The 21,596-nt window shown below is 42.2% G+C and overlaps 1 protein-coding gene and 1 long non-coding RNA gene across 14 annotated transcripts in view; one reads left to right on the plus strand and one right to left on the minus strand.

Moving 5' to 3' along the window:
• Positions 1-21,596, minus strand: part of TENM3 (teneurin transmembrane protein 3) — a 2,266,571-nt gene that overhangs the window by 580,404 nt on the left and 1,664,571 nt on the right. The gene's annotated exons all lie outside the window — the stretch shown is intronic.
• LOC115651943 lies at positions 1,868-6,750 on the plus strand. The gene is made up of 4 exons (XR_004000495.1): positions 1,868-1,881; positions 5,657-5,703; positions 5,965-5,974; positions 6,740-6,750. It is a non-coding gene; the product is annotated as an uncharacterized LOC115651943 (long non-coding RNA).

Below are 21,596 nucleotides of genomic sequence, written 5' to 3' on the forward strand. Positions count from 1 at the left end.
AAACATTGCATTTTGGAACTAAATTCACAGATTATATGTAGAAGAACTACTCTGAGTACTAAGGAGATTATTTTGATATTTGGACTGGGTTGTCATGTCACTTATATACATATTTTGACTTATGATACTGTTTTTACACACATGCTTTCAAAACAATATTTAAGTGCTGTTTTGTTTCTTCTTCAATGTTTTATGTAGTAAATATCAAATATTAAATTAAAATAATATTAAAAATATGTACATGTAAATCAGAGGTCCAGAAATGCTTTCATAATATTATCTAACTCCTGCTGTGAGGAAGTGACATTTTAAATTTTGTTCAGTGAAAAAACAAAGACCTTTCACCACTGACCTGCTAAGGTTTCGGTTCAACTTGGCTATATATTCCAAGTCAGTCTGAATGAGCAGGCATTATGTAAATAGGCAGACTTAAATAAAAGGCAGCTCTCATGTAGTAATCCAAGGCCTGGATGCTTTTAGAGTAGGCTGGAGACAATCCCAGACACCTGGCTTTTGAAAGACCACCAAGGGAATATGTAAAGAGGGGTCTCCAAAAGCAGTCTGAAATTAAAGAGTCCGTACTCAGCAGCTTTTAAAAAGTTTGTTTTAGTTATCATCTGATACTGAAATATACTCTTTCACCTCAAAGACACCAAATATTTTTCAAAGCTGTGAGTGTTGCACTCTTAAATAAAATGTATTAAGAAATACTCAGCTGAAAATAAATGATTTGTATCACAGTTCTGCAATGTGTTTTTCCCTTGGCATATCAAATATCCTTGGTCTCTAACCTCCAGTATTTAATTCTATCTGAAAAAAATCATGAAAGTGTCTCTGTGCTTACAATTTGAGAGATACAAATGTCAAGCTGTCTCAGGAATGTATAAATGCTGCATAATGATTGCTCTAACCTATAGAAAGGAACTACTCTATAATCATTAATAACTCAGAGTTCAAATTCAGAAAGGCGAGGGGAAGCTTTTACACCAGCAGCACACCACCCTGACCTCATTTCCCTTTCTCCCCACCCCCACGAAACTAGAAAAAACACATGAACATGAATAAAGAAATAAAATACTAACCTTGAAGTTCCAATTTTTCTCTTGCTTTTCTCTCTCTACTGCTATCTTTATTTCCCCTCTCGATCACCCCCCACCAGACCATTTGCTTTTTAGCGATTGTATTGATTCCGTACCATTTGCTCTGTTTCACCCTTTCTATTATTTCGTTCTTCTTCCGCTTATTTTCTACCCTCTTCATTCTTGTGTCTCTCCATTTTACTTTCTTTCCACTGAATTGCTCTTCATTTCTTTCTCTATATCTGCTGGGCTCTCTAATCTCTTTCCTCCCTTTCCTATTTTCCTCAGGTGTTCCCCATATCCGTCACTTGATCTCTCTCATTTTCCATCAGCTTTGTGTCTCTAATGCCTTGCTATGACAAAATGTTAATAAAAAAGGTGCCACAAGCACCTGACCTGTTTTTCCACACAATTTCCTTTTGTCTTTCCTTACCTTGCTCCCTGGAGGCTCCCCTAACTCCTCTCCCAGGAGCTTCCTAACCTTAATGGTTCCTTCCTTCCTCCTTTGCCCCCTCCCACTTCATGGGTTTTCACTTCAAACTGTGACATAGCCTACAGCAGTAAAGAAGGACCCAATATGTTATGTAGTTCTGTGGATGCACTGGTATTCTATACATGCACTGCCATACATGGTTCAATTTGAGCCCTGGCAACTTGCTATACTTTTACAAAATCCTAATTGGCCCCAAGATAAAACAACAAATTTCCACAAGCACGCAGGCAAAGTCTGAAGATGAAAATATGTTCTTTTTGTATGGTATCCTTTCTGACTTGTATATGTAGTACTGTATTATATGTATAGGTCGTATAATTTAATAGTAACAATTTAAAAAAATCCTATGCTCACAAACAATTTCTTTTTTTTTTTTTGCTAAATTGGCTTCTTAATCCTCTGATGCCTGTTGATTGCCCTAGGGCGGGGGTGGGCAAACTTTTTGGCCGGAGGGCCACAGTGGGGTTGCACAACTGTATGGAGGGCTGGATAGGGACAATGGTACCTCCCCAAACAGTCTGGCCCCCGCCCCCTATCCACCCCTCCCACTTCCTGCCCCGACTGCCTCCCTCAGAACACCCAACCCATCCAACCCCCCCTGCTCCTTGTCCTCTGACTGCCCCCTCCAAGGACCCCTGCCCCCTATCCAACTCCTGTGCTCCCTGTCCCCTGACTGCCCTGCCCCCTATCCACACCCGCCCCCATCCAACCGCTTTCTGCTCTTCGTCCCCAACCAACCCCTCCCAAGATCCCCTCCCCACTAACTGCCCCCCAGGATCCCATCCCCTTATCCAACTCCTCCCCACTCCCTGTCCCCTGACTGCCCTCCCAACCTCTATCCCCATCCTTGCCCCCGACAGGCACCCCAGGACTCCCACTCCCAACCCTGCCTGTTCCCCATCCCCTGACCACCACCCCCTAGAACCTCCACCCCATCCAACCACTCCCTCCTCCCTGACTGCCCCCAGACCCTCTGCTCTCTTACCCAACCCCCCTGCTCCCCACCCCCTTACCAGCAGCAGGAGCTCACAGACGCGACACCCGGCCAGAGCCAGCTGCACTCCCCATGCTGCCCAGTGGGAGCGGTGGACCAGAGCTCGGCCTATGCAGCGGTGTGGCTGCAGGAAGAGGGGACAGCGGTGGAGGGGCCAGAGACTAGTCTCCCCAGCTGGGAGCTCAGGGGCTGGGCAGGACGGTCCTGCGGGCCGGATGTGGCCCATGGGCCATAGTTTGCCCGCATTTACCCTAGGGTAATAACCACACTAAACACACATTATTGCCAAACCATTCAAACTATCCAGCATATTAACCCCTGCTGAAAAACACCAGAAATTAAATTTAATTTAAAAAAAAAAAAAAAGGTTTGGAATAGGGAGCTGCAAATCTGTTGGAGCAGTAGGGAGCTCATCTAAACAGACCTGGAACTGTGCTGCTGAGGCTGTTTACTCAGACTGCAAGTTCTTCAGTGTGTTTGAGCACCTCACAAAACGGTGTTCCTCTCCTGACTGGGGCTTCTAGCTGCTATCCCAATACAAATAAAGGAGTTATAGCTCCTGCCCCCAATTCCTTCAGAAGGATACTTAAATAGCTTCTCTTCTGAATACCAAAAGTGGAAGACCTTTCCTTCGAAATCTTACTGATCCAAGTTGGGACTTCAGCCTCCATTCACTATTTGAAAAGATATCCTGGATGAATCTTTCCTTGGTGGAGCTCTATAATGAATGATAAATCATGGAAAATTCTCCTTCTTTGGGCTGTATGACATCTTTTAAAGGGTTCCTGCCCTAGGAGGGAGTACTCTCCTTTACATTAGGAATTCCTTGATATAATTTCCACTCTCTCTGTGACTCAGTTCTCTAAGGGTATGTCAACACAAGCACAACCATGACTGGCATGGGCCAGCTGACGGGCTCGGGGGGCTTGGGCTACAGGTCTATAAAGTTGCAGTGTAAGTGTTCGGGCTCCAGCTGGAGCCCAGGCACTGAGACTCCATGAGGGGAAGCCCAACCACCTACTCTGAAATTTTTAGACTGGCAACCTGAGCCCTGTAAGCCCAAGTTAGCTGGCCCAGGCTCTGAGACTCAGTGCCATCGGCTTTTATCATAGTGTTGATGTACCCTAAAAGGGCAGCAGTCTTCTATGGCTGTTGATTTTGATATTTCTGAGCTCCTCTCCAAGTAAAACTCTGACTGTTTAGCCTAAACCAGGGGTCGGCAACCTTTCAGCAGTGGTGTGCCGAATCTTCATTTATTCACTTCTATTTAAGGTTTTGCATGTCAGTAATACATTTGAACATTTTTAGAAGGTCTCTTTCTATAAGTCTATAATATATATCTAAACTATTGTTGTTTGTAAAGTAAATAAGGTTTTTAAATGTTTAAGCAGCTTCAGTTAAAATTAAATTAAAATGCAGAGCCCCCGGGACTGGTGACCAGGACCCAGGCAGCGTGAGTGCCACTGAAAATCAGCTCGCGTGCCACCTTCGGCACACATGCCATAGGTTGCCTACCCCTGGCCTAAACAATCCGTGTAGTCTCAATGGATCAGCAGCCATGGAATCAGTCTGAGAGTGGTTATATCTCAAAGTAATTAGCAATTCTCCACTCTGAACCTCTAAAACTGTTTATTTCCAACTGTGACAGTCATTTAATTTGGTAAAATGCTTAAAACAACAACTCCTAAGAATCTATTTTACACCACTATCTGTCATGCTGACCTGAATTAATAAAAAATGGCTCGGCTCAATTCAATTTAAACAGAGAAACAAAGATTTCTTTAATATTTAGGGAGGATTTTGATGCAGAGCAGCTGGATAGTTTGGGTCCTTTTCATCCCTACTATAATTTCAGTAACTTGAGTTACACAGGTATGAATTTGGTCCTTGTTTCTTGTTGCTTTTTATTATTAAATCAAGCTCTAAATGAACAGAATAATTTCAAGCAAGTCAAAAAAGCAAGCCTATTTTATATAGATATATTTTTATGAAGTAGCTTTGAAAAACTATCTAAATATGGAAAGTTAAAATAAACACACTTAAGAACCTAAGAGTCAGACCAATGGCCCATCTATCACAGTATCCTGTCTCTTTACAGTGGCCACTGCCAAATGCTTCAGAAGGAATTAACAGAACAGGGAAATTATCAAGTGATCCATCCCATCTTCCAATCTTAGGGCAGTTAGAGGTTTAGGGACACCTGGAGCATGGAGTTGCATCCCTGACGATCATGGCTAATAGCCACTGATGGAACTATTATCCACAAACTTTTTAAATAATTTTTTTAAAAACTTTGGCCTTCAAAAGAACCAGTGGCAACAAGTTGCACAGGTTGCCTGTGCATCGTGTGAAGTACTTCCTAGTAAAAGCAAAAAAGAGTCCTGTGGCACCTTATAGACTAACAGAGGTAATGGAGCATGAGCTTTCGTGGCTGAACACCTACTTTGTCGTCCCATGCATCCAACGACGTGGGTATTCACCCACGAAAGCTCATGCTCCGATACGTCTGTTAGTCTATAAGGTGCCACAGGACTCTTTGTTGCTTTTACAGATCCAGACTAACACGGCTACCCCTCTGATACTTCCTTGTGTTTATTTTAAACTTGCTGCTTATTAATTTCATTTGGTGACATCTAATTCTTATGTTATATGAAGGGGTAGATAACACTTCCCTATTCCCTTTCTCATACTCATGATTTTATAAACCTTTATCATAGACATGTTCCCCCCCGCCGCCCCCCGGGCATCCTCTCTTTTCTAAGATGAACAGCCTTAGCCTTTTAATCTCTGATCGTATGGAAGTTGTTCGATCAACAAAAATTATTGGGGTCTCTTCTCTGCATATTTTCCTATTCGAATATCTTTTTTTGAGACGAGATGACCAGAAATGCATGCAACATTCAAGGTGTGGGCGTATCATGGATTTTCATAGTGGCATTCTGATATCTTCTGATTTATTATCTATTCCTTTTCTAATGCTTCCTAACAATTTATTTGCTTTTTTGACTGCCGCTGCACATTTTCAGAGAGCTATCCACAATGACTCCAAGATATCTTTCTTGAGTGGTAAAAGCTAATTTGTATGTAGAGTTGGGATTTTTTTCCAATATGCATTATTTTGTACTTATCAACACTGAGTTTGATCTGCCATTATGTCACCCAGACACTTAATTTTGTGAGATCCCTTTATAAATCTTTGCAGTCTGGTTTGTATTTAGCCATCTTGAGTAATTTTGTATTGTATGCAAATTTTGCCACTTTACTGTTCACCTCCTTTTCCAGATCATTTATGCATACGTTGAACAGCACTGGTCCCAGTGCAGATCCTTGGGGAACTCTGCTATTCATCTCTCTCTATTCTGAAAACTGATAATTTATTCCTATCCTTTGTTTCCTAGATTTTAACCAGTTATGGATCCATGAAAGGACCTTCCCTCTTATCCCCTGACTGTTTAGTTTGCTTAAGAGCCTTTGATGAGAGACCTCAAAAGATTTCTGAAAGTTCCAGTACACCTTATCAGCTGGATCACCCTTATTCACATACTTCTTGTTCGCTAAATTTGAAGTCAGTTCTGCCCCTTACCAAAATATGGGAAGGAAAGAGCCTGCATCCTCCTCCACAGTATCAAAAGCTTTACTGATTCCTGGATTTCAAACAACAGAAGACTTTCCTGCATGCCAAAAGTCTAACTGTCTCTTCTTTAGCTGTGAAACCAGTTCTCCCCTTCACCATTCCCAGCAACATCTACAATGCAGTTAGTACTTGCAATAATAAAACTTGCAAGCCCTGTATGGTCTGGAACCTGGCCCCCTTCATACCTTCTTTCCCTATAACCCTCAACAGAGCAATTAGAGAGATGAGATTTTGCATCGAAGAGACTTAGGATCCTAAGTACTCCATCACTCGCTTATTAAAATTTTCAAACAAGCATGGAAGAAGCTACTGTAAACCTCTGTAAAACCAACTGATGATACTCTTTAAAACTTTCTTTTTCCATGAAGCTTACAAAACAATTTTACAAAAGGTTAGGCTGTCATAATGCTGAGACCACAGCCTATTGTGCTGACCAGTACTGTCTCACTGTTTCCCTGCATTCACCCTCATTCTGTCTAAACCCTATCTGTCGTCTTTTGTCTTATATTTAGATTATAAACTCTCTGGGGAAGGGACAGTCTTTTTGTTGTTGTTGTTTGTATAGTGCCTAGCACAATAGGGTCTTGGGTCCATCACTGAGGCTCTGAGGCACTAGGATAACACAAGTAGCAATAATTTTCAAACAGGACTTAAGGGCAGATTTTCTAAGGCATTTTTGTGCCTAAAAATGCAAATAGGTGCTAGGTGCCTAAACATTTTATGCACTCCCAATAGTAAAATTTGAAAATTTTACTCCCTACTTGTAACCAAAACACTATGAAAAAGAAGTGGAAAAAATGTATCTGTTTAAATTTATTAGGGATTTATTGGCAATAGATAGGCAGCAGTCTTGCTTTTATAATCAGTACTGAATAGTCATTTTCTAATATTTGCTTTCTTCCTTTTTCACCTGATGAACTTTAACAGCCATTATGGTAGGTCCATTAAGTCTCTCAAATTTTAAAATCTGAACTCACAAGTGTCTCTCTCAAACTAAAATATAAAAACATTTTAAAATATATTTGTTAATGGTTTGGGGCTTGAGGACGAAAGCAATGTTAGAATGATGTACACTGAGTTACTCAAATAGCAACTTTTTAACTTACAAGAGCACTTAGTGATTAATTAAGTATTTTCTTGTTTTGTACAAGTTCAGCTACCTGGATTCAACAACTCCCCTTGCATGTGCCATTTCAGTATCCAGTGGTAATATCCCATTGCACATAGAACACTGCTACATATCTGAGCCAGCCTTACTCGAGGGGGTAAAATTCATATATATATTTTAAAACAATACTGCATTGTTAAAATGATTATATTTAATACCATGCAAAATCATGCAATATTGTTTTAATTCCATTAGCCATAACTAAGACTTACCAGAAAATAGGCTGGCTCCAGTATACAGCAGAGTTCCATACTAGCTGTGAAACCACCAGCACAGTACAAACTGAGCCCTTTCACAGAACAAAGGCTGGAGGGTCTTGACATCAGGTGCTGCACAACAATTACATTAAAAAGTAAGTTTCAAATCAGTAATATGTTGAATGTGGCTTTTATCACAGCTATTGAAGACATCCAACACAATATTGGCTAGGAGAGAGCAAAAGTAGGAAAATAAAGTGGCAGATTATATTAATATTTGCATGTATCCTCTGCATGCCGCAAGACCCTTCCCATAATTCAGAGGCAAAAATAAACCAAGGCATCTTTGGCAGAGTGATCTTTTTGGAGCTACACTGCCAGGGAACAAAAACGTGATGGTACATGGTGGGGGGGGGGGCGGTTCTTGAGCTAATACAGAGGCATGGGACCTTCACACACAGATCTTTAATAGACCCACCAAAACCCATGGGATTCTCAGGGGATCTGAAAGATCTCAGAACAAAATCCTGAGCATCCTCTGGTGGAAGACTATGTAGGAAATGCCATGACTTGCACTTCTGCCATTTCGTTATATCAGATTACATCATTCTCTAATAAGAGGCCATAAAATTAGTGTGTAAATTACATAGCACGACGTCTGCTCTATGCCCATTCCATGTGTAAAACAAGATTAGGATACGCCCTTGCATTTGCTACTACTAAAGGACTAAATTTTATTTGTAACTCAAAATTCCCTGTATATTTTTTAATTTTGTATTAAAGCCAGAGCCTTAAAATAATAAATATTTTTAGAATAAGGTTGTAACCTTCAAGAATAAATACTTTCACGAGACACAAGTTAGGAGTCACACATTAAATATAGGTTCCCTAAGAAAAACAAAATCACTACATAATTATTTCTTTTCTAATTAAGCAAGGAAAACAATTCCACTGTAAAATATTTCTCTGTGCCAATTTAATGCAATACATGACCAACATCAATGAAAATGTTGCTTCAGCCACTTAACAATTTACACAATTTCTATAATACGGTTGACTAATAAGATTTTATTATAGCTATTGATGGAAAAATCTAATAGAAGTGGGTTTCTGTAACTTGGAATAAGATCAAAATGCTTGTACATTTCAGATGGCTATTGGATGTAAAAATTATATGCTAAACTAATTACAACTAATGCACAACCTGACTTATGCCTAATTAAATTTTATTACATCAACATAAAACATTGCCTATTCTTTTAACACAGGGCACAACTATAAAATGTTTAAGAACCTATTGGTCTCTGTATTTATTTTAAGCAAAATATCTAGGTCTAATCAAGTTAGAACTTGGAAAGATTTGTGCATCAACTAGTTAATTTTACAGAACTGTTGATATGCAGAATATTAGGACTAAACTAACATTTTTAAAGTTGCTGTTCGTACTGCTAAAAGCACAGTGTTGTAGGACTTCTTTATTACAAAGTTACATTTTATTTACATAAGCACTCTTGAAAATGTTAGCCATAAGTGACTTAGAAGCCTATGTCTTATTTTAAAAAATGACTTTAGGTGCCGAAATACTTTTTAAAATCTTGCTCTAAGTCCCTTTTGAAAATAGGACAGGCTCCTAAGTAACTTAGGCGTTTGAGAAAAATTTTATTCAAAAACAAATATAGAGTTGTCTGCAAAAAGTCAGCCCAACTGATGATAATTTTATCAAGTGGCTGTCACTTTTTGAGCATGTTACTCAAATTATTTACTCATCTGATCTCCAAAGGCAGTTTAAAAGCTGGCGATATTGTGAGGAGTGACTATGGAAACATCGGTGTAGGTTTTTTGGAGCAGAAACTTACTTAAACATGTATAGTTCAAAACCAGCATGGGGCTAGACTCTAGGTACTGTACAGCCCTCAGGGGCGGCTCCAGGCCCCAGCATGCCAAGCGCGTGCTTGGGGCGGCAAGCCGCGGGGGGCAGTCTGCCGAAGCCACGGGACCAGCGGACTCTGCCTGCCATGCTTGGGGCGGCAAAATCCCTAGAGCCGCCCCTGACAGCCCTCCTCTTCCCATCTGATACTACTGCTGATGCCACCAACAGAGTTACTCAAACTAAAAGCCCCTTTGTTTAAAAGGTAATGGAGGACTAGACACAGGGCATTTTTAGTGCGGGGTCCTATCCTTTTAGGGTAGGTCTACACTTATGTGGGAATATAGCATACAGACACTGCATACCCAGCTATCACAGGTATAAAAAGCAGTATAGACAGTGAAGCACAGCTTAGGTGAGGAGAGTGCCCTATATGCCTGAATCCTAGCTATATATCCTATAAGGCTCTCTACATGCCCAAGCAGTGCCTCGTACATTGACACTGCTATTTTTAAGTGGTGTAATTACCTACTGCCTCGCTACTGCTGGAGCCTCTCTCTGCTGCAACCTTTCCCTGTTACAAGTAGCTACACACAACAATGAACGTGGATGCAGCCTGCCTTTCACTGCAGTACATAACTACATGTATCCTACACACTGCTCCAAGTGTAGACAAGGTCTCAGTTCCCCTTCCTGGAGAACACTGCCTTTGGTAACCTTCAGGAAAGGCTGCCCGGCTTTATCTGTTTCCTCGGACTTGTTTTCAAGACAAAGGTTTGATTAGGATACTGGAGTGATTTAAAAGGACTTTGTTGTGGTGGGTAGGAAATCTTTTTTAATGCATTTTGGAATTTATTAAACATGGTAGTATTTTTTGTTTTCTGGACATCACCCAGCCTGCTTTATAAATCTAAATAAAATAAATCAATAAATTCTGTCAGAGAACAGGGAAAACCATAGACACACAAAATGGCAATGTATGTGAGGCATGAGAGTGGATTGAAGCTTTAAGAGTAGGGTGACTAGGTGTCCAGTTTTCAACCAGAACATCCGGTTGAAAAGGGACCCTGGAGGCTCCGGTCAACATTGCCAACTGTGCCATTAAAAATCCAGTCATCAATGCTGCGGAGCTAAGGCAGACTAGTCCCTACCTGTCCGCGCTGTGCCCCAGAAGCAGCCAGCAGGTCCGACTCCTAGGCCGGGGGGCAAGGGGAGGAGTGGAGGGATGCACAGGGCTCCACATGCTGCCCCCACTCCAAGCACTGGCTCCACACTCCCACTGGCTGGGAACCGCAGCCAATAGGAGCTGCAGGGGTGGTGCCTGTGGGCAAGAGCAGCATGCAGACCTGCCGGCCATGCCTCTGCCTAGGAGCCAGACCTGATGGCTACTTCCAGGGTGCAGCATGGTGTTAGAAAGCCTGCTTTAGCCCCCATGCTGCCCTGCTGACTGGGAGCCGCCCGAGGTAAGCCCAACCCTGAGCCCCTGCCCCAGCCCTGGGCCCCCCAAACCTGGAGCCCCCCCTGCCTGGCCCCACCCCAGAGCCCACACCCCAACCCCAACCCCATGCTTTAACCCACAGCCCCCTCTTGCACCCTGAACCCCTCATTTCTGTCCTCACCCTGGAGCCCACACCCACAGTTACACTTCTCACCCTCTGCCGCACTCCGACCCCCTGCCCCAGCCCCATGAAAATGAGCGAGGGTAGGGGAGAGCGAGTGACTGAAGGAGGGGGAATATAGTGAGTGGGGGGTCAGGGCCTTGGGAAGGGGCGGGGCAAGTGGTGGGGCCTCAGGGAATGGGTGGGACTAGGGTGTTCAGTTTTGTGAGATTAGAAAATTGGCAACCCTATTTAAAGAGCAGTCATCTTAGTTCAGAGGAAGAGACTGTTTTGGGTAGCCGGGACAAAGTGAGGTTGGTCTAGCATCCCAGCAGATTACAGTGAATTTGCATTGCCGTTCTTGTTTTACCATTACAGGCTGGCTTAATGACTGATTTTCCCTCACTATTACAGCTCATGCCTCTACTTTTCTTCCCACCCTCACCCAGGGCACCAATATTTTTGTGCTAGTCCATAATGCACTTCTTGTTTGTGTCTGAAGTGTGTGCAAGCTGACAGTATTGCCAAATCTCACAATTTCATCATGAATATCTTAACATTTGGTATTTTACTGAAAGTCTCAGTTTCTGGAATCAGGCAATTGTGTGAGAATCTCAGATTTAGTTTGCAGTGTGGGGGAGCCAACAACAAAAGCCTAAATAGTGAAAATGAGGGTGAGATCTTCAAAATGAGAAGCATAAACTCAAAACAAAAAAAATCCTGTGAATTCATCATTTAAAAAAACTATTTTAAACCAGATTTATGATTTTTTAACAACTGGGATTGGCTGTACTGACTCCAAGAGCACCATAGGTCACAGGAGACACAGGACACTGAGATTTGAAATGTCTGAGAATCCTTGATGCACTAATATGAACGTAACCTAATGAAGGAGATTGACAGATGATGCACACAGTTGAGCACAGAAGCAGTTTGGCCCCCTTTACCAGAAGAAAAATATGTAGAGCTGAATGTGTAGGGGAGGGGGGAGATGATTAAATAAGACAAAGGGGGACATGGAAGTTGAAATGTCAAATGAGGCAAAGGCACCATCCCAGACATATGCTCCCATCTCAAAATGTCCATCCCTATCTGACAAAACCCTCCTCCAAACTCCAGGGCAAGTATGACCAAAGTTATCTTCTTGTCAAAAGCTTCTCATATGCACCTCTTTATCCCATGATAATATTATGAAGAGTGTCTTGTTTTTCTAAATTAAACATGGTCATACTACATATACTAGAAAGTAAACCCCCTTGCAGCTGGGAAAAGTCAGGACAAGAGGATACTGCTTTTGTTTACTACATATATATATACACATATATAAAGTTAAAGAAAAACAGAAATGGGAAGAATAAAAGGGAGAACAAAACAGAAGACTAAAAGGAGAAAAGTGAAAATTTATGAAAAGGAAACTGGAGGAAAGAATGAGAAAAGGAAACAAGGATGGAAAAGAAAAATGGCAAAGAAAACAAGATTAATTGTCCCATTCTGGTTAGTATATTTTATTTGCATTATATATGGCTGTGAAAAAAAATCACAGGCTACAGTTTTTTTGTGGAAAGTGCAACTTTCAGAGCTCACCACAAGTTTCAGCACACACTGCAAAGTTGTCACAAATTTGAATGATGTTGCGACCGCAAGCACTTGGTCATAAAGCCGCTTGCTCAAATCTGGCCCAGTAATAAAACCGCAATTTCAAACTCAAACTTCTGAACCAAGAAATTCAAACTTTCTTTCATACACCCACACCCTTATGGTGCATCATATTTCACCAGAAAACGTGCCATCTCTATTGTTTTGAGAAGAGCAAAAGTGGTGACAAAAAGTTCTTGAAGACAATACTGTAGTCAAAATTGCATCTGACTACTAAACAAGTAGGGAAGTTAATAAAATAGGAATTTTTTAGAAACGTCATGACCCAGTGGCACTCAAATAATAATAATATAAATATATCCATGATGAACTTCCAAACGTACATTTTAATAAGCTTAGCTCAATTTAAGTTATTTGCATCAGCTGGAAATCACAAGGGGGTTTACTTTCTTAACTTTAATTTTCTAAAAAATGTTTACTTTCTTCCAGATGGAAAGATTAAAATTACATAAACACTGTCAGCAAGTTGAATCCTCAAATGTATTCATTTCTACCACAGGAGCCTCAGAACCTGTCTATAATTTTGTTACTGATGTTTGGAAACAGCTGTAGCTGACATACCTATGTATTGTATATGTCAGCGTTAAAGGATTAAATATTCTTAACCCCCAGTGGAGAGCGCTTGAGCTGTTAGCTTGAGCTAGTGTAAGATATGTCAGAAGCTGTTACAACAATAGAGATGTCTCATTATATCACTGATAAACAGAAAGGTCAACGATGCAGCATTTAGCTTTTTTTCTATAGGTATTTTTAGGGAGAAAAATCTTAAAAACAAAGAATTTTAAAACTATAACATGGCTCATTAGAGAGAAAAAATATTAAAATATTATCTGCTACAGAAAATCTTTTGTTAAACAAAATGCTTTTATGTTTTATGCAATATTAAGAAATGACAGCAGGTAGTTATACAATTTAATCTCTTCAGAAAATCAAAAGCATACCTCTCATGCTCTGTTTTCCAAATATTCTAATACATATATCATTATTTTTCAAGCATTAGGAAAGCAGCGTGAGTATGCATGGTAATTCAGAGTTCACTTATATGAATGGAATGTAACACCAAGGCTTCATGGCTTAATATTTTAAATGAATTACAGAAATTTACCAAATTATGCTGTTATTATGGACAACCATAAGATGACAGTGCACAGAGTACTTAAGGCAATACTTTCATGTAATTTACTCACAACTCCTGCCCCTATATATTTCATAGTATTATTTTAAAGTATTTTAAAAGGAAAAAATGTGCAATGTTTGTAACTTTCTAACTAATACTTTGTGAGAATTTTTTTAAAATTGCTAGATAAGGGATTGATCCTGCACCTTTCAAGGCAACAGGACCTTTTCCACTGCCATTAGTGAGAACAAAATCAAGCTCTAAATGAAAGATGGAAGAGCACAGGTCCCCAAGGGAGTGGAAAAACAGGAAAAAAAAAAAAAGAACTTGCAAATGAGCAACATGGAGCCTATCACTATACATTAACTTTTAGAACACACATTAAAGCTGTCCTAACGATTTCAGCAGATTACAAGAGCACATTGGTCTTAGTAACAGTGACATTTTCTCCCCATGAATGTATAGAGCTTTTGAATGTTTGCTTCAGTATATTAAACACAACCTGGCTTTTCCTCAGTGTTAGCCATTCATGTCTTTAAATTGAAGAGAAAAGTGAGAAGTAGTTATGATGGACACTGCAAGGAAAATGCCCATATTTTTCTGGTGTTTGAACAGAGTTAAAAGATGAGGGATGAAGAAAATATATATTCTCTCTTCCCCCACAAGCTCCACAAGAATTTTCATTATCTTTAGTTACATTCCCTATCTACATGTTAATAACCAATAGGACTTGATTTTCCTCATCTTGTTACATTAATGCATTTACATTAGAGTGTGACAGCAGAGGTGTTGAAATTGGTGTTCTTGGTCATCAAAATGAGAATCAGTATAAACAGACTGTTCAATCATTTCTATTACCACTTTTCCCACAGATACATGCTGTTTCAGTCCACTACCCTTGGGAACAGAATGCCCTGTGGCAAAGTACTGTATAAAGTACTACCACTACGATAAAAAGTGAATCCACCTGAATCTATCTGAAATTCCATGGGTGAGAGGTTGAGGTCTTTTATTTTGTTTTTATTTTTATTTTATTTTTTGCACATCTGCCAAAACATATCCAAAAATTAGCATACAACATTTTGTGATGTCATAAGACCATTCAGTACTAGCATGTACAGAGTCACAAATTATAACAATTTAAAGGTTGCGTAAGCAATTACAAAATCTGATTAAAGCCATAAATGTTTCTAAAATTTTAAATAAAAACCTTATACGATTTATAGACAAGCATTTTTTTGTAAAAGATGCTGTGCAATTTTGCAAACTCAGAATCCGCATCTCTGATTTAGCCCATTGCTTATTCTAAATACTTGAAATATATAAAAGGAGTTTTGTTCTGATGTTAAACATTACTGTATTTCTAAAGGGAAATGAATGGGTTACACAAAGTATTCTGAAGATGAAGATACAAACTTTGCAAAAGGCAACAGATAGATGGCCATATCAGCCTGTTTTACAAAGAAAACAGCACACAAAATGACCCCTATACCAGACTGAGGACAGCTGTACAGCTTGCAAAGCCACTGCGACATAGCTGTTCAGCTGGGGTCACCTTTTGATATCGTCTTACTTAAACATGCTTGTTAGTCTGAAACAGACCTTGCAGACATATGTTTACTTTCACACTAGACAACTTGTGTAAGCAACAGGGACATTTTAGTTAAGGACACAGTATCCTGTATATTCTAGACTGATAAGGGCTGATACTTACACACCTTTCCAATACAATTCAAACTGGCAAATATCCTCAGTCCAGACTTCTCTCTGGATCTTTAGTTATGAGTGTTTTCTTTAACATTTTGTTCTCAGGCCTGGAAATGCCCCCGTCCCACCAAAGCCATTGCAGCTGCCCCAAGCTGATATAGTCCATATTGATGCCAACAGCCATAATCATATGGTCCTGAATATGGCACAGCCAGTCACTGAAAATCAATGTTAATGTAGTTGCTTGGCATAAATAGTGAAACTGAAGGCTCTTCCTGAAGCTTATTCTGTGTATTACCCTTATTCGCGTAGTTCAAGACCAAGCTTTTAACTCAGTCCTGAAGTCATCCACACACAGCATAAGATTCTCCTGCAACTGGAATTAAGTGTGCAAGACACATCCTTGACTTAAGCCCAGGGAACTACAGACAATACCAAATGCACCATACACAGTGTGACCAAACTCTATATGAACATACTGTCACTCATAGTAACATAGCAGTGACTTTCAGGAGATTTTTATTGCAAATTACTTTATACAGAAAGTAGAGACACACATTAAAATGACAAACAAAGAAAAGAATGATGGTTTTAACCACAAATTAATTTTAACTAAGAAATTTTATCAAAATGCAAGTTGAGATTCCAACAGTAGTCTACCTAAATATGACCCCTTTCGGCAACTCAGAAGCAACCAATTCAGATGTCTGAGGAATCTCCTTAAAGGTCAGCAGATGCTGCTTACAGGATGGGAGGGCCTTTTTTAAAAAAAATAAAGCTTGACTTCTAACTCTTCTGATTGCTGTCCAAAGAGCAGCATAGTACTAAGTATCTCAGTGGTTTCCAAACTGTGGTCCCTGAATCACCAGCCCTCCTTAAAACAGTGGCTCCTAATCCACAGCTAATCTTGTGGCAATGGCTCTTGTTTCCCTCTGCTATGCTGCATTAAAAGACAGCTACAAATATATTATTTTCCAAATGCTTCTTTTCTAAATAATTTCTGCAGTTGCCACACAGATGTTATGAAATTGCAAATTAGAGGGGAGGTGATCCATGAGACAAAACTCTCTATTAAAGGGTGGTCAATACTGTGAAAAAGGTTTGAGAATGGTAAAGAAGTTCCAGTTAAAATAAAATACAAGGGCTAAATAACATACTACATTTTCCCTATGGTCAAGCAACTTCTCAAATGTAAAAAGCATTATCCAGCTAGAGATTCCCAGAGGAGATTTCTCCCTGGGCAGCAGGAATCAGAGCTGACATAACCCCCTATACAGCCTCCACTGCCAGTCTAAGGGAAGAGAGAGGTCACGACAGATGCAGGTTGAGGGCATGGAAGAGCTGAGCTCTACCACACCCAATCATCCACTGGCACATGGGGAACCAGAAGCATAAGTCTGAACCAAGTATCAAGAAGACCCCTCCTGCTCTAATTTATGCTCAGGCCAGGCATCCAGTCAAACAGTCGCCAGCCCTCTCCACTATACTCATGTACAGCTCAGACTCAGGGTACGTCTACACTACGGGATTATTCCAGTTTTACATAAACCAGTTTTGTAAAACAGATTGTATAAAGTCGAGTGCACGCGACCACACTAAGCACATTAATTCGGCGGTGTGCGTCCATGGTCCAAGGCTAGCATCGATTTCCGGAGCGTTGCACTGTGGGTAGCTATTCTGTAGCTATCCCATAGTCCCCGCAGTCTCCCACGCCCCTTCGAATTCTGGGTTGAGATCCCAGTGCCTGATGGGGCAAAAATCATTGTTGCGGGTGATTCTGGGTAAATGTCGTCACTCATTCCTTCCTCCGGGAAAACAACAACAGACAATCATTTCACGCCCTTTTTCCCTGGATTGCCCTGGCAGACGCCATAGCACGGCAACCATGGAGCCCGTTCAGCTTTTTTATTTTAACTGTCACCGTATGTGTACTGGATGCCGCTAACAGAGGCGTTACTGCAGTGCTACACAGCAGCATTCGTTTGCTTTTGCATGATAGCAGAGACAGTTATCAGTCGTTCTGTACTGTCTGCTGCCATTGTAAATTAGCAGTAAGATGACGGTTATCAGTCGTTCTGTACTGTCTGCTGCTATCACGGGTGCTCCTGACTGAGGTCGGCTGGGGGCGCAAAGGCAAAACTGGGAATGACTCCCCGAGTCAATCCCTCCTTTATGAGCAGCAAAGAATCCTGTGGCACCTTATAGACTAACAGACGTTTTGGAGCATGAGCTTTCGTGGGTGAATACCCACTTCCTCAGATGCAATACCCACTTCCTCCTTTATGGTTTCTAAAAATAGAGTCAGTCCTGCCTAGAATATGGGGCAAGTGTACTAGAGAACCAGTGTATCAGAGAGCACAGCTACTCCGTGTCAGATCCTGCAGAAATGATGAGCTACATGCCATTCACGGGGGGTGCCCCTGCAACAACTCCACCCGTTGCTTCCCTCCTCCCCCAACCTTCCTGGGCTACCATGGCAGTGTCTACCCCATTTGTGTCATGAAGTTATAAAGAATGCAGGAACAAGAAACAGTGACTTGTTAGTGAGATAAAATGAGGGGGAGGCAGCCTCCCGGTGCTATGACAGTCCAGGCAGAACATTAAGCGGTGCAGGGAAGAGGAGCCCCAGCATCCCGCTGCTATGATAGTACAGGCAGTACAGAATCTTTTCTTTACACAGGAAAGGGAGGGGGCTGATGGAGCTCAGCCCCCAGTTGCTATGATGAGAACGGTTACCAGCCGTTCTGTACCATCTACTGGGAATGACGGGTAATCATTCCTATTTTTACCCAGGCGCCCCCAGCCAGCCTCACCTGAGGCCAGCCAGGAGCACTCACAGGCTCATGACAAGGACGGCTAGCAGTCCTACTGCACCATCTGCCACCAGGAAGGGGAGAGGAGTGGATACTGCTTTTCACTGCTGCATCGCGTCTACCAGCAGCATTCAGTAGACATACGGTGACATTCAAAGAAGTCAAGAAACAATTTCTTTCCTTTTTCTTTCACGTGGGAGCGGAGGGAGTAAATTGTCGAGCTATACCCTGAACCACGCCGGACAATGTGTTTGAACCTACAGGCATTGGCAGCTCAGCCAAGAATGTAAATATTTTTCGGAGACTGCTATGGACTGTGGGATAGCTGGAGTCCTCAGTAACCTCTCCCTCCCTCCATGAGCATCCATTTGATTCTTTGGCTTTCCGTTACGCTTGTCACGCAGCACTGTGTAGCCTGGAGATTTTTTTCAAACGCTTTGGCATTTCATCTTCTGTAATGGAGCTCTGATAGAACAGATTTGTCTCCCCATACAGCGATTAGATCCAGTATCTCCCATACAGTCCATGCTGGAGCTCTTTTTGGATTTCGGACTGCATCGCCACTCATGCTGATCAGAGCTCCACGCTGGGCAAACAGGAAATGAAATTCAAAAGTTTGCGAGGCTTTTCCTGTTTACCTGGCCACTGCATCTGAGTTGAGATTGCAGTCCAGAGCAGTCACAGTGGTGCACTGTGGGATAATGCCTGGAGGCCAATACCGTCGATTTGCGGCCACACTAAGCCTAATCTGATATGGTAATACCGATTTTAGCACCACTCCTCTCGTTGGGGAGGAGTACAGAAACCGATTTAAAGAGCCCTTTATATCGATAAAAGAGCCTCGTAGTGTGGACAGGTACAGCGTTAAATCGGTTTAACGCTGCTAAAATCGGTTTAAACACATAGTGTAGACCAGGCCATAGTTTAGAATCAGATACACTAGCTTTATGAACTTTGATAAGCACATTAGGAAAACTGAGGTAATAATATTGCTCACCCCTATCTCACTCTTATCCCCCTCAGGATGGTGGAATAAGTTCTAGATAAATTAGTATTTTGACATTTAGAAATTAAGGTTCCTCAGTAGAAAAGGAAGGACTAGAAATGTGCACATTCCTCCTAGGTAGAGTTTTCTTTCGCTTTTGAAAACTAACCTGAGCTGATTCAGAAATAAGACACAATTTATTCTCCGGTGCCATGTTTTTTTCCCCACTGTCTTCACAGATAAAGAATCATGTCTAGTTTTCAAGTAATGTTAATTTCTTGAACTTTCACTATCCTGTCCTTGATAATTTCCTCTTCCACAAGCAAATGTCAAAAACCTCCCCGGTTTTACATTTTTGATGCAATGAGGTTTTGTTGTGCAGATAAAGGGGAAACAACAAACACTTCAGAAAAGTTGGCTTTGTTTTTTGAATATGACTACACCCAACTAAGGCGGTGCAGAGTTTGTCTGCACTTACTCAGGCAGGGAAGTTCTGCGTTGTGGGGGGGGGAGGGGGAGGGAGGAAGGAGGTAAGAAACTGCTCTAAAAAGGTGCTCAGTGGTCCACTTTGCAGCACTGACTCCACCCCACCCCTCAGAATGTGCATAAAGGTAAGAAACTTGGGTGGGACAAGTCTCTTTGTTCCATGCAGGGAGGAAGCCAGCAAACAGGATTGTGAACCAGCATGGCTCCAGGGGCACAGAGAAGGGTGAGCTCGGGATGACACAGGGCTATTACCCCCCACCTCCGTGTCTACTGCAACCAGGAGACAGCATGGCTTAGGCTCATGCAGAAAGAGGAGAGTGGAAAGAAGGGAAACTAGCATCCCCGTGCCCCAGGTACTTCCATCCATAGGCAGGCTAGAAGATGCAATAGGGAGGGTGAATTGGCAAGGGATGCTAGAATGGGAGGGGGAATGGGATGGGAAGGCAAGGGAATTTAACTGTTTCATGTACTAGTCGTGTTGCAAGTGGATGTATGGGCTATCAGGCTGCAATTCTTTCTGGCTCCGAGCAGGTTGCTGCTCAGGTGTCTGTACCTTTGCTGGAAAGAGAACAAGCAGCTGCAGCACAGGGCAGCCCCAATGGAGCCCAAGGGTTGGAAGGGAATCTGAGGGAGACAGTATTGCAGCAGGGGCAGGGAGTGCTCACAAGTATCGGGGCTATTAATGTCCAAGGTAGTGTGTTTAATAACCCGAGGCATAACCCAGAGCAACCTCATGGACTCAGGGAGGGAAAAGACCGAGGGGAAGTGTCTACGCATGCAGGTGGGCAGGTTGTGAGCATTAATGGGGTAGTCAGCGGAGCTGTGCAGCAAATGGTCAGTAAAGTTGTTTCTGAGGCTTTCTCCACAGCATTACAGCGCTTCCAAAGGGCATAAGGTCACCTAGAACCAGGACATTTTCTCCACTGAACACAAGGGATGGCAGGAATGCTGATCCCAGGGGTGAGTGTAATCTGAACCACACAGAGAATGGGGGGGGATGGGTGGCAGAGGTGGTATCTGGTCTTCCAGCCTGGCAAGGGGTGGCAGTTGCAGGGGCCATACACAATGAGGTGCAGGGACTGTGCTCAGCCAGTCACTCAGTGAGTTCATCTGAGGGGAACAGCAGTGAGCCTACTGCGGTAGTAAATACTCTGGGCCCAGGAATGGGAGGTCCAGAAGCCTGGGCAGACCCACCCAAGGGTGGCACCTTCAGTGGGAGCACTGCTGGTATTACACAGCTGCTGCAAGCTAATTTGCATTTACTAGAGCAGCTTCAGGCAGCTAAGTGTGAGGGGTCTGCATAGGGTGACGGAGTAGACCCAGTAGGAACTGAAGTTTAGGCAGCAGGACAGGGGCAGGACCCCGGCAAGGGTAGCAAAGCCCATGTTGGGAACGAAGCCTCCGGACACATGGGGATACATCTGCGATCGGGACACAATCTCATGGGACAGAGTAGAGACTCCTGAGGGGGGGTGGGTTTCTATGGGGGAAGCAGGGCTCTGCAGAACTCCTCCCATGCAGTCTTGAGTACGGTTATGCCAGGGTTGCTGACCTGAGGAGAGTTCACCTACTCAGTACAACTAAAGATAAAATCTTGAGAGGTGAATATGTGGATATATTATCTCTATTGCACAGGGAGATGTTGACACACAGTAAACATGGGCAAGGCAAGCAAAACAGTGAGCTGCCCAAGAGGCCAAGGGTGCCTAGAACATGGGAAAATTGGGAGGCTGCCTTCCTCATCTATGCGGGTGTTATAGTACAGGCCTACCCCGAGAGGAGCCCTGGCTTGGTTAAGTATA

The sequence above is a fragment of the Gopherus evgoodei genome, chromosome 5 (genome assembly GCF_007399415.2).
Source record: "Gopherus evgoodei ecotype Sinaloan lineage chromosome 5, rGopEvg1_v1.p, whole genome shotgun sequence".
NCBI lineage: Eukaryota > Metazoa > Chordata > Testudines > Testudinidae > Gopherus > Gopherus evgoodei.